The sequence below is a fragment of the Miscanthus floridulus genome, chromosome 8 (genome assembly GCF_019320115.1).
Source record: "Miscanthus floridulus cultivar M001 chromosome 8, ASM1932011v1, whole genome shotgun sequence".
NCBI classification, from domain to species: domain Eukaryota; kingdom Viridiplantae; phylum Streptophyta; class Magnoliopsida; order Poales; family Poaceae; genus Miscanthus; species Miscanthus floridulus.
Window position 1 is genome coordinate 112,411,447 of NC_089587.1, and position 11,457 is coordinate 112,422,903.

The following is an 11,457-nucleotide window of genomic DNA, read 5'->3' on the forward strand; positions in this document are numbered from 1 at the left end:
AGGGAGTAGTAGTAGGCAGTAGTAGTAGTATACTAGTAGTAGTATACTACTAGAAAGTAGTAGGCAGTAGTAGTAGTATACTAGTAGTAGTACAGGAGGGAGTAGAGGTAGACAGTAGTAGTAGTATACTAGTAGTAAAGGAGGGAGTGACCAATTCATCTCAAAAAGGAACCAGCCCCATTAAACAAAAACCTTTCACAAATCAAAAAATTTGCATCAAGCTATAGAGTGTAGGCAGTAGTATACTAGTAGTATAGGAGGGAGTAGAGGAGTAGAGGAGGAGGGAGTAGTAGTAGGCAGTATACTAGTAGTGTTCACAGGCAAAAGCTATAGCTGTGCGTGTCCTGTCAGATTCAAGTGAAATACGATGAAGGTCATTCAGTAGTTCATACAACTGCAAAATAACCTCACAGTATCTATGCCCCCAATTGGAGGTTTGATTACTGAAAATATATAACTGATAGCAGATTGAATAAGTATTCACATGAAAGGAAAAAATATGCCATTTAACTGTACATGTTTTATTTCATTATTTGTAGAAATTCATATGCCTAGCTGCTAAATAATTTATTGCTGGAAATTCATATGCATAGCTGCGAAATAATTTGTTGCTGAAAATTCATAGCCTAGTTGCTAAATAATTTTTGGTTCTAAGTAGCTAAGTCCAATTATTTCTGATCTTAAAATTCAAGTCTGAAAATAATTTACGGCTGACATGTACAAATTCCAAAGCTGATTTACTAAGTTCTGTTTTCTTTACCCAGTCCAGGGCAAAGTGGGACTGCTACTGTTTTGTGCTTCATTTTTTCAACTGTCCAGTTTAGTCAAGTTCTTGATTCATGATGACTTGATGCTGCTACAGGAGGTGAACGAGATGTGGGCTGGTCTTGGCTACTGCCATATGGTTCGATTTCTGCTGCAGGTGAGTCGTGCTCGTTGACTAACACTTGCTTGGCAACTTTAGTAGCTGTGCTTTTTGCTACTAATAAAATTTTTGTGTGTGCATTTTCTTTTCGTTTTTTAAATGATTCTGTTCTATCATTACAAGTTGTCTCAATTGTTGATGGGTGGCTAATGCAACCTGACACTTGTAAAATGAGCTAAGATATAATTGAAAAATATGAACATATTTGTGACAAGTCATAGACTTTTTCTAGAGTAATTCTCTCATTGCCACCAAATGTTAAAGAGAGCGCTTGCTGCTGCGAAGCTGCTACAGTAATTGCAGAGAGCAAACTGCAGCTGAAGCCAATAGGTCCAAAATTTTTCTGTAGTCAGTACGGGCTCTGTCATTTTAGGCTTGACTATCTATGCAGTTACTAATTTTCATGAACAGACATGGTTTCATAATTGTTTTCATAGTTTCAGTTCATAAATAAAAAAAAGAAATCCCAAATGCAGAGGTTAGGTCACGTACCGCTGGTGGCGTTGTTTCCTTACGCGCTGTGTAGTGTAGCCTGTACTGGATAAGGGTGGAGAAGGCCGTCGAGGAATTTGGCAGCGGCGGACAGGTCGGAGCCGGCGACGCACCGGAGCTAGGGTTCCAGGGACGGGGCGCCGGAGGAGCACGGGGACGGGGCGCATGCAAGGGAGAGGAGGACGGGGGCGGGGCACGGGCATGGGGGAGGAGGATGGGGGTGGGGGTCACCACGGAGGAGCTCAGCGGCGGGGATGGCGGCGGTGGCGCAATATTTCGGCAGCCCTTCGGGTCGAAATCGAGGGCGCGAGGCAATAAGAAAATTTGTGCGAGCAGCGGCACATATATAGCGCATGGATTAACCGCGGCGGGCAATATAATCCGCCTGCCGTGGTAAATGTTTACTGTAGCGGGCACCTTAAATTGCCCGCCACGGTTAATCTATTAACCGCGGCGGGCGCTGTTACGTGCCCGCCACGGTTAATATTTTTTCATTTCCTCCCTGCTATTTATTATAAATCTAGAACTTATTAATCTAAAATTTATAGGCACTGATATTTAGTACTATGTAAGTAGTGTGTAAGTAGAGAGTAGTGTTGTGTAGTAGTACTGTGTAGTAGAGAGTAGTGTTGTGTAAGTAGAGAGTAGTATTGTGTAGTAGTAGAGTAGTACTGTGTAGTAGTAGTAGAGTAGTGCTGTGTAGTAGTAGAGTACATGTGAGTAGTAGAGAGTAGTATTAGTACAATAGATAGTAGTAGTATGCTATAGTAGTAGTAGGTTGAGTAGTACTAGTAGAGTAGTATGGTTCCATGATATTAATAATAAGTTACAAAACTTGTCTTCAATAGATCGAGCTATATTATTACATATATGTCTCTGGGATACATAAATCATTTTGGTGCAGGTGCTTTCACCGTCCTCTTCTCACCATCGGGGCGGGCCCACGGCATCATCCTGGACTTGTTGAATCGGTCCTCGACGGCCTTGATCTTCTTTGGATGATCGGTAAAAAGCTCGAGCTCTGCGTAGTTATTGTATTGTTCAGGACTCTGCACCCCATTAGCTCCCACAATCCGCTGCTTTCCAGACACAACCACATGCCTTTTTGGGTCCTCTACATATATATAGTAGGCCACTTGTGCGACATTGGTTGCTAGTACCCACGGGTCATCTTTGTAGCCGATACTTTTGAGGTCCACAGTGGTTAGCCCATAACTGTCCAATGCAACCGCATTTGGTTTGACCCACTGCTTGCCATCGGATGGGTGTCGTAGCTTGCCATCGTCGTTCAGGCGATCAGCAGATGCATGCCAGGACATGAGCTTGGCATCGTCTAGGTTCCCGAAGATTGCACGCAGGCGATTGGTCATGGGCAGGTACCACACTGACAGTGCTGGACTTTTCCTGTGCGTGTAACCCTCTTCTTCATCATCCTACTAAGCCGAGATCTGTTTGGCCACACTGCTCTTCTTTGCCCCCTTCTTGTTCTTCTTCCGACCACCCCGCAAGCCTCCCTCGTCTTTTGCATCCACGCGACAACCAGCATTTTTCTTGTACCGACTAAAGCCGCAGTGCGGACAACTCATCAAATTCTCATACTCATTGCCCCGATACAGGATGCAGTGGTTAGGGCATGCATCAAACTTTCTAAGCTTCATCGCCACTGGCTGGATCAGCTTCTTGGCCCGATAAGTATTGGCGGGCACCTTGTTAGCTGTTGGGTACGTGGTGGCAAGGTAGCTTAACAACTCATTGAAGCTAGTGTCAGACCAACCATGACGAGCCTTCAACATCAACATATGGAGGTTAAAACAGAGCGCCGTGCACTCCTTTGGACAATCGCCGCCGTCCATATAGAGAGGATCCACTGCCGCCTGTTTCAACTCTCTGAAATTCTCCAACCACTTTGGGTAACCCAACACAACGTCGTCTTCATCGAAGTGTTTGACTAGATCTTCAACAAGCTGCACATCCTCGGGTTGGCTCACAGTATCCTGACCATCACCACCATCGCCGACTTCGTCGGCCATGTCTTGCATTACATCATCCACCGTGATGTAATCATGACAACTATTGTCACTGTCGGCTGGCGCAGCTGCTGCGGAAGGATCTTTATTCACCGGTGGTGCTGTCGTCGTCGGCGTCGAAGAGGTAACTCCAGATGCAGCGCCACTCGCACCAACTCTTTCGCCGTGAAATGTCCAGACTATGTAGCCCTCGATGAAACCATACATGATCAAATGAGTTTGCACCTCGCTGTCTCGGTGGGCTTTCAGGTTGTTGCAACAAGAACATGGACATATGGTTGTCATCCGCTTCAGTCTCTCACGGTGAGCTTTACCAGCCGCAATAAACTTCCTTAATTCAAAGAGGTACTGCGGATCATTCACTCTATCGATCCGGTACATCCATTCCGATCTATCCATCGTATCTGCGAACATTTTCCATCACAATCAACATTAAATAAAGAAAAATTAGGAGAAATTGATGATTTTTACGTCCAAAATCATGAAAAAGAGAGGAAATGACGATGTGAAAGATGAAGCATGCATCTATGATGAATCTAAAGTTAAAGAAATACATGACATCATTTTTTTCATTAAAATTGATCTAGATCTAGATCTAGATCTAAAGAGAACTCTAGGTGATGGAAATAGAGAGAGAGGATGGAAGGAGAGAGGGAGAGCCTTTATGAACCTCTTATGATGTCCTCCTCCCTCAAATCCAAGCCCTTCAACTCAAATCAAAAGTTTCCTCAAATTTTAGGGCAAAGACTCCCCCCATGAGTTTTGAGAGAGGAAGACCCGTGGAGAAGAAGGAGGGTCTGAGGTCAGTATTTGTACAGGCTTTATCGCGGCGGGCAACATAAAACGCCCGCCTCGGTAAATCAAGTCTTTACCGCGGCGGGCAGTTTAAAGAGGCCGCTATGGTAAACCGTATTAACCGCGGCGGGCTATTCATACCGCCCGCCACGGTAAATAACGATTTCCCGCGGCGGGCAGGTAAGGTTGCCCGCCGCGGTAAACCAGTTTCCCGCAGTGGGCGCCCCGGTGGCCGGCCTCGCTGGCCGGCCACCGGTTAACCGTGGCGGGCAAAAAAGGTGCCCGCCACGGAGCGTGTTTTGGCCACGCTGCGCAAATTGATTCCTGTAGTAGTGTAAGGGATATGACCACTAGCAATACTTAGTATTTAATTTAGAATTTTCACAAATACTTTTGTTTTAAATACACAAATGACATGTTTAGTGTCGAACCTTGCTCTAATGCTAGTTGTAACAGAACCGACCAAATCATAAGAACATAAGTACAAAAACAACCACCGAAGTGATCAAATTCCTGTACTTAAGCTCCCATAATCCCGGTAGTCCAGAAATCATGAAGGATTTCAACCAACTTTTGACATACAAACCAAGACCATAGTGATTCAACACAACACATCATTCGTTACAACATTTCACAAGTAGCATTCGGATTACATCCATCAGAGTTCAAATAAAATATTACAAACCAAGTTCAAATGTGCGGAAGCAACATAGTTTAGTACATAACTTCATAGTTTCAATTACATTGCCAGATCTGAGTCATGTCCCATAAAAGCATCATCAGGTACAAGGACTAGTAGAGACCGTGCCCAATGGTCTAGTCTTCATCCCCAGCCGGGAGAAGGCAATACTTGCAGCAACCAAAGTAGAACTGGTCATCTGCAACAGGTGGGAGATAAACCCTGAGTACAAGAAGGTACTCAGCTAGAATTACCTATCAAAACCAAAAATAAAAGACACCAAGGGTCATGCAAGGCTTATGAGGTGGGCTAGCTTGACACAGTTGCATAAAAGAGCTTATGATTATAGTAACCAATTTAAACTTAGCATCAAGCTTATCATCATTTACCTATCCACTAGATTAGCACCTGTACTAGAGCACTCACTTATTAGGAGCAAACAATATTAACCATAGCAGGTATAATAAGGCTGTCATCATCATATCATCATTTCCGAACCATTAGGTTATTTAGTGTATCTACTTTGGAGATAAGCCCGTCAAGTTCTCACTAACCGGGAGAGACGGCGACTCGAATCGAATTATAACTCAGTTGAGGGGGTATTCCTAACTCTCACCTGGCATACTTAGCAAGGGTAGCCGTAGGTTACCTTTGGGACAACTCAGGAACCAAATTTGCGGGTTTGATCAGCGCCAGCACTCTCAGGGATTACCCTTCTGCTAGGACGATCAGGACTTTTAAATCACCTGCCCTTGGACTCATGCCTACGGCTCCCTTCCGAGGCGTACTTTATACTTATCGACTCCCAGCCTGAGGTGAGCTACTCGACTTCGTGGTCGGTCTCTAGACCCGGCCAACTAAGAGAGAGGCATGCGTTCAACATGAACAGGAAAGGCTCCAAGATTCAGTCCTTAATCGACACAGACGGAGTCACTGCAAACCGGCAAGCCTCCGTCTGGTCTTCATTTCACATTAAGACTGGTTCTTTTCCACAATAGCAAATATAGCCAACCGTACCATATGTATCTTCCTATATCTTGCAGGTGACAGGAAATCACCTGACTTCTACCGTGTTTGAGTAGGGCTAAGCACTACATGAGCCTAAGCTACATAGGATTTAGGGTATCAATATCTGGACAGGGATTGGATAACAAATGCAGCAAGTGTTTGCATCCAACACCTAAACTTAATGCAACAATACATATATGTAACAATAATACTGTAACTGCATTTTAGAAATTAGGAGGCTTAAAATGCTCCGGGGCTTGCCTTTCACAAAGTTGCATGGACGGTGATCCGGGCACTCAACGGCGACCTTGTCTGGCACTTCTCCTGAAGGCTGCACCTCCTGAACCTCCGGTGTCGGCTGCTGCTGCTCGCTCGATTCCTCGAATTCCAGTAGTGTCACACCCTCTGGTACACCTATTGCATGCCGATGCACAAGATAAATATGATGGATGCATAAGGAATGACATGATGCTCATGATGAATGAATCACAGTAAGTGTTTACGAAAGCATCACTGGACACTCGTTTACCGAGTAAGAATAGCCCTATTAAAATCACTTTAAAATAGGTATCTAACTTAACTTGAAGAACAGGATCAACTTACCTAACTTGCATAACCTAAGATAAAGATGCTCATCTTTAGTTAAAGATCTAACACCTAGGAACATTACCACAACTTAGAAATAATAAAGGCATACTTTAAACAACAGTTAAAGTTTCATATGCACACGGGTAGTTCCTTAATTCAATCACAACAAGAGTTCCACAAATCCAAACGACTTGCATGAGGACATTCTAGAAAGCTTATGAAATTCTCTACAAATCATTTGTAAACATCAAGCATGATTCTTACGTTAACCAAATCGAATTCCATTAAACCTAGAATCTGTCCAGAAATGTCAGGGTTACTAAATTAATTATTTAATGATGATGCAAAAGCATAATTGGACCAAACCAAGTTTACCAACATGTTTTGCATACCAGAGAAACATCAGAAAGTATAGTGCCAACTGCTAAACAATTTATTTAATGCCCTTTTCTAATTTCTTTAGTTAATTAGGTGATTAAAGCAATATATAGTAAAACTATTTAGAAAAATCTACAAAAAATACAGTAGCTATCTCATGCTTGACATAGACTACCATAAAAATTTCAAAGCCATTGGGCAAGCAGAACTTACTGTATCCAAAATAACAGGTGGCATGTCTATTTTTAGCATAATTAGGAAACCCTAATGAAAAGTGTCAAGCAATAGATTTCACATTTTTCCTAGCATCATTATAGCATAAGAATAGCACTCACCAAATTTTACCTTTACTGGATCTATAGAAAAATTATGAAAATTTACACAAGATCCATCCATGCAAACAAGAGAATTTTATATCTCCTACATACAGTGTCCAAAATATATGAACTTTTAACTACAAGCTATTCATGATATGAGCAGTACACCATAAAAATTTCATGCCATTTGGAGCTACATAGAAAAAGATATAATTACCCCTATTTCTTGCATGATTAAAAGAGATAAATAGAAACTCTCATTTTCATAATAGAACATAGCATAACTCATATTTTTAATATAAATTAGACATTATCATGAACTCAGCAAAATTGGAACCACATCATTTGAAGCTACCAACTAGGAGATACATATTTTTGAATCTATATACAAATCTATGAAAAGAATAAAACAGAAATGAATTTGAAACCCTAACTCTACTAGCTGGGCCGGCCCGAACAGATTCGGCGGCCCACGACACATGCACTGGCATGGCCCAAAACACGGCGCAGCCCACGCTGGCTCCTGCCTTGGCATCGGCGACTGACAAAAGGGGCCCGCGCGTCAGCGAGGGAAACAGGGGAGGAAGAAGGGCGGCGGCGAAGCTCGTCGCTGGTGACTCCTCCGGCCTGTCCAGTAGTACTACGATGTTCACCTCATCCATGCGCATCTAGCGGTGCCCTCAATCGAAGCTATTGCTGCGGCTACTAGGGGTGGTGATGACCATGGCGGCGCACGGCCACGGCATGGCCGGCTCCGGCGAGACTACTGTGTCATGGTCCTATCGGTTGACCCTACGAGCATCAGTAGCATCCACAGCACCTAGCGCAAGGGATAGAAGGGATGGCAAGGGCACGAGGATAGTTGGCTGCGTGGAGCACCAACTTCGGCGAGGTTAGCCATGGCGGCGGTGGAAGAAACGACGAATTCGCCCTTACCAAGGCTCAAGTGGACCGACTAAACGGTGGAGGTGGTAGAGGGGATCATGGTGAGGCTAGGAGTAAGATGGCCAGCGCGTTTTTGCAGTGACGAGCATGCACGATGATGGCGACGCTCGGTCAGAAATGGAGGGCGGCTGCGGCTCGGCGCTGCGCGCGGTGAAGGAGAGAGAGAGAGGCAAATGGAGCTAGCGAGTGTGTCGGGCAGACGCTGGCCTTCTTCTGGAGTGCGGATGCACGACGTGGTGGTGTCAGCAGAGCATGAGCACCATGCGGTGAACAGCTCCTACGCTGGTTGGCCACAGCGGCTCTGAATGTTTTCTGAAACTTTTCGATTCAGTGCTCGATGACTATGACTGACAGCGTGACTTAACCATGATGGATCTCTTAAACCATGACGATTTAGTGAAAATAATGTATACAAAAGTTGCAGAGCTATAGTAGGGCTACAACTTTGTTTTAGAACTCTATAGCTAATTCACCCTGTATCCTGAGTTGTATCAAGCCAAAGGTGGCTCAATCAAACTGAAATGGCATCAATGACTTAGACAAATTTTTCAGTGTGAAATCAGCATGGAATTCTGACTTGTGGGCCATGTTTGAGCATGTTCTAGCCATTTTCATGAGATGATCATAAAACAACTTTTGTTCCTTGATAAATTAGCTACAACTTTGGTAAAGAGTGCATAGCCATGCAAAGTCTCTAAGTTGGTCTTTTGAATCAGTCAAACTGTGGCACTCTAAGGGTCAATTCAAGTCAAACCTCTCCAAAAGGGCAATTTTGTCATTTTGATCTACATGAACAATGTCCAAACAATTACCCTAAGTGTAGTTAAGGTGTATTAGACCATGATCAACCACTTTACACAAATGCAAATGCCAATTTCTAATGATCACATGTGATGAAGCACAAAACAAGCAATTCACTCAAATGTTGCAATTCAATGTTTCACATGTTTCATGACTTTGTTGTTATTTTATACTTGTCACATTACTACCATGTTGCCATGTTTCAAGGTATGAGAAATTCATGTTGCATTCATATGTTGCACTACTACCATTCACAAGCAAATTAAGTATGAAACAACAGAATTGCGAATGTTGCATATGCATGTTTCAGTGATAATGGCATGGTGACATGGATGATGCATATGTTTATGAGATGACATGCAATTTCGTGGAAGCCAAACACCTAGGGTGTTACAACATGGAACTGTTAGATTCCATGTGAAAGGAAAGCTTGCCCCTAGATTTGTTGGCCCATACAAGATTTGCAAGAGGATTGGAAAGCTCGCCTACAGACTTGAGCTACCTAAGGAATTGACGGGTGTACATCCCGTATTTCATGTCTCACAACTACGCAAGTGTTTGAGAGTGTCCGATGAAGTAGTTCCAACTGATACACTTGACATTCAAGATACACTTGAGTATAAAGAACATCCTATCAGAATTCTAGGCAGAGATACCAAAGAGACCCGAAGTAAGACTATTCCAATGTGCAAGATCCAATGGAGCAATCACACAGAGAAAGAGGCAACATGGGAGAAAGAGTCTGACCTCCAGCTACGATATCCTTACCTCTTCAAAGAGTACATTATGCTTTAATCTCGGGGATGAGATTCTGTTAAGGGGGTAGGACTGTAACAACCAAAAAATCCACACACTAAAAATACCAGCTACAAAATTTTTCTCAAAGACTTACATGTGATGATGAGTGTCATGTATAGAAACCCAACCTAAGAGATGCATTGGGTCTAACCCCAACCCAAGTCAACACATAAGCATGGTATGTCATTTGTTGATTATGATTATTTAATTTCTAACAAATAAAGTGTTGCATACATTGATTATTCAAAATGTGATTTAGATTTCCATTTGAGTTATGATATGCTTAACAACTCCAATGAATATGGTGCACCAATTTGGAACCCAAATTTAAAAACCAAATTTGAATTAAAATCATGGAAGAAGAAAAAGAAAAAGGGAAGAAGAAGGCCTCGCAGGCTCGACCTGCTCAGCCCGCGCCAGCCAGCCCAACCGGCCTGCCAACCCCCTTCCCGTCCTCCTAGCATGCGCGCGCGGCCCACGAGCCAGCCCAGCAAGCTCGCGCGCCCTCCACTCACCTGCTGCCGCTGCCACGTTCAATTGCCTGTGCGACCAAGAGCCGACCGCGGTGGTAGGGGCGGGCCAGGGGGTCACACCCGAGGCATGACCCTATCCCCCTTGCGCCATGCCCATGCAACCCCGCACCACCGTCTGATGCGGTGCACACGCCTCCACCGCACGATGCCAGACGCCATGGGAGGCATGGTGCTCGGCTATAAAGCCAGCCCGCATGCCGCTCACGCCCGGCGCCTTAGCCTCTCCCTCAGCCTCCACCGCCACTTGGTGGCCTAGTAGCCGCAGTGCACTGAGAGTAGAGGGCCGAGAAGGAGATCATGAGAGGAGGATCGGAGCCCCCGCACGCTGCCGAAGTTGCCAGAGCCGAGGGTGATGCTGTCGTCGTCATCACGGTCGTGGATTAGCACTACACGGCTTCTGGAGCTACACAGTCGCAACTCGTCACTGCACCGCCATCCCCTCTTCCACAACACCTACGGTGAGCCCCCAGTTCTTCCCCTACTCGCCGCCGGACCTTGCTACTCTGGCCATGGCACTCCATACCATGAGCGCATAGGCCAAGGCCATCTCCGGTCTCAAGGCACATAAGCACAGCACACTCATGCGCACACCACGACCACCTCTGAGCCCTTGGACGCTGTAGACCCTCCAAGCCCCATGGACGCTGAAGCAGAGCACTCGCTCGCCGCACTCGCAACACCACCATCGTGGCGTGGCCACCGCTGGCGCACCAGACCACCTTCGAGCACCTGACCACCTCCGAGCACCAGACCACCTCCGAGCACTTGACCACCTCTGAGCACCAGACCATCGGCCCAAGCACTAGACCACCGGCCAGAGTCACCGACCACCATGGCCAGTACCACTAGGAGCACCTGGCGCCTCCCTGACTCACCCGCCCTGTTCGCTGGAGCCACGGGAAACACCCGCGACCACGCCGTGACCACCCCGCTGGAGCCCCATAGTTGACCATGCGCTTTGCCATCATCACCATGTTGTCATGGCCGCCGGAGAGCCCCTACCGGCCACCTAGAAGCATGAAGCCCCGCCTTGAGCCCTGGACACCCACACCGTGTTCTCGTGGAGCCATAGAAGCTTACACGCCCCATCAGGGCGCTTCACCATGGCCGTAGCCACCTCACCAGCACTGCCATCGTGCTTGGAAGGCTACCGCCGTGGCTGGCACACCAT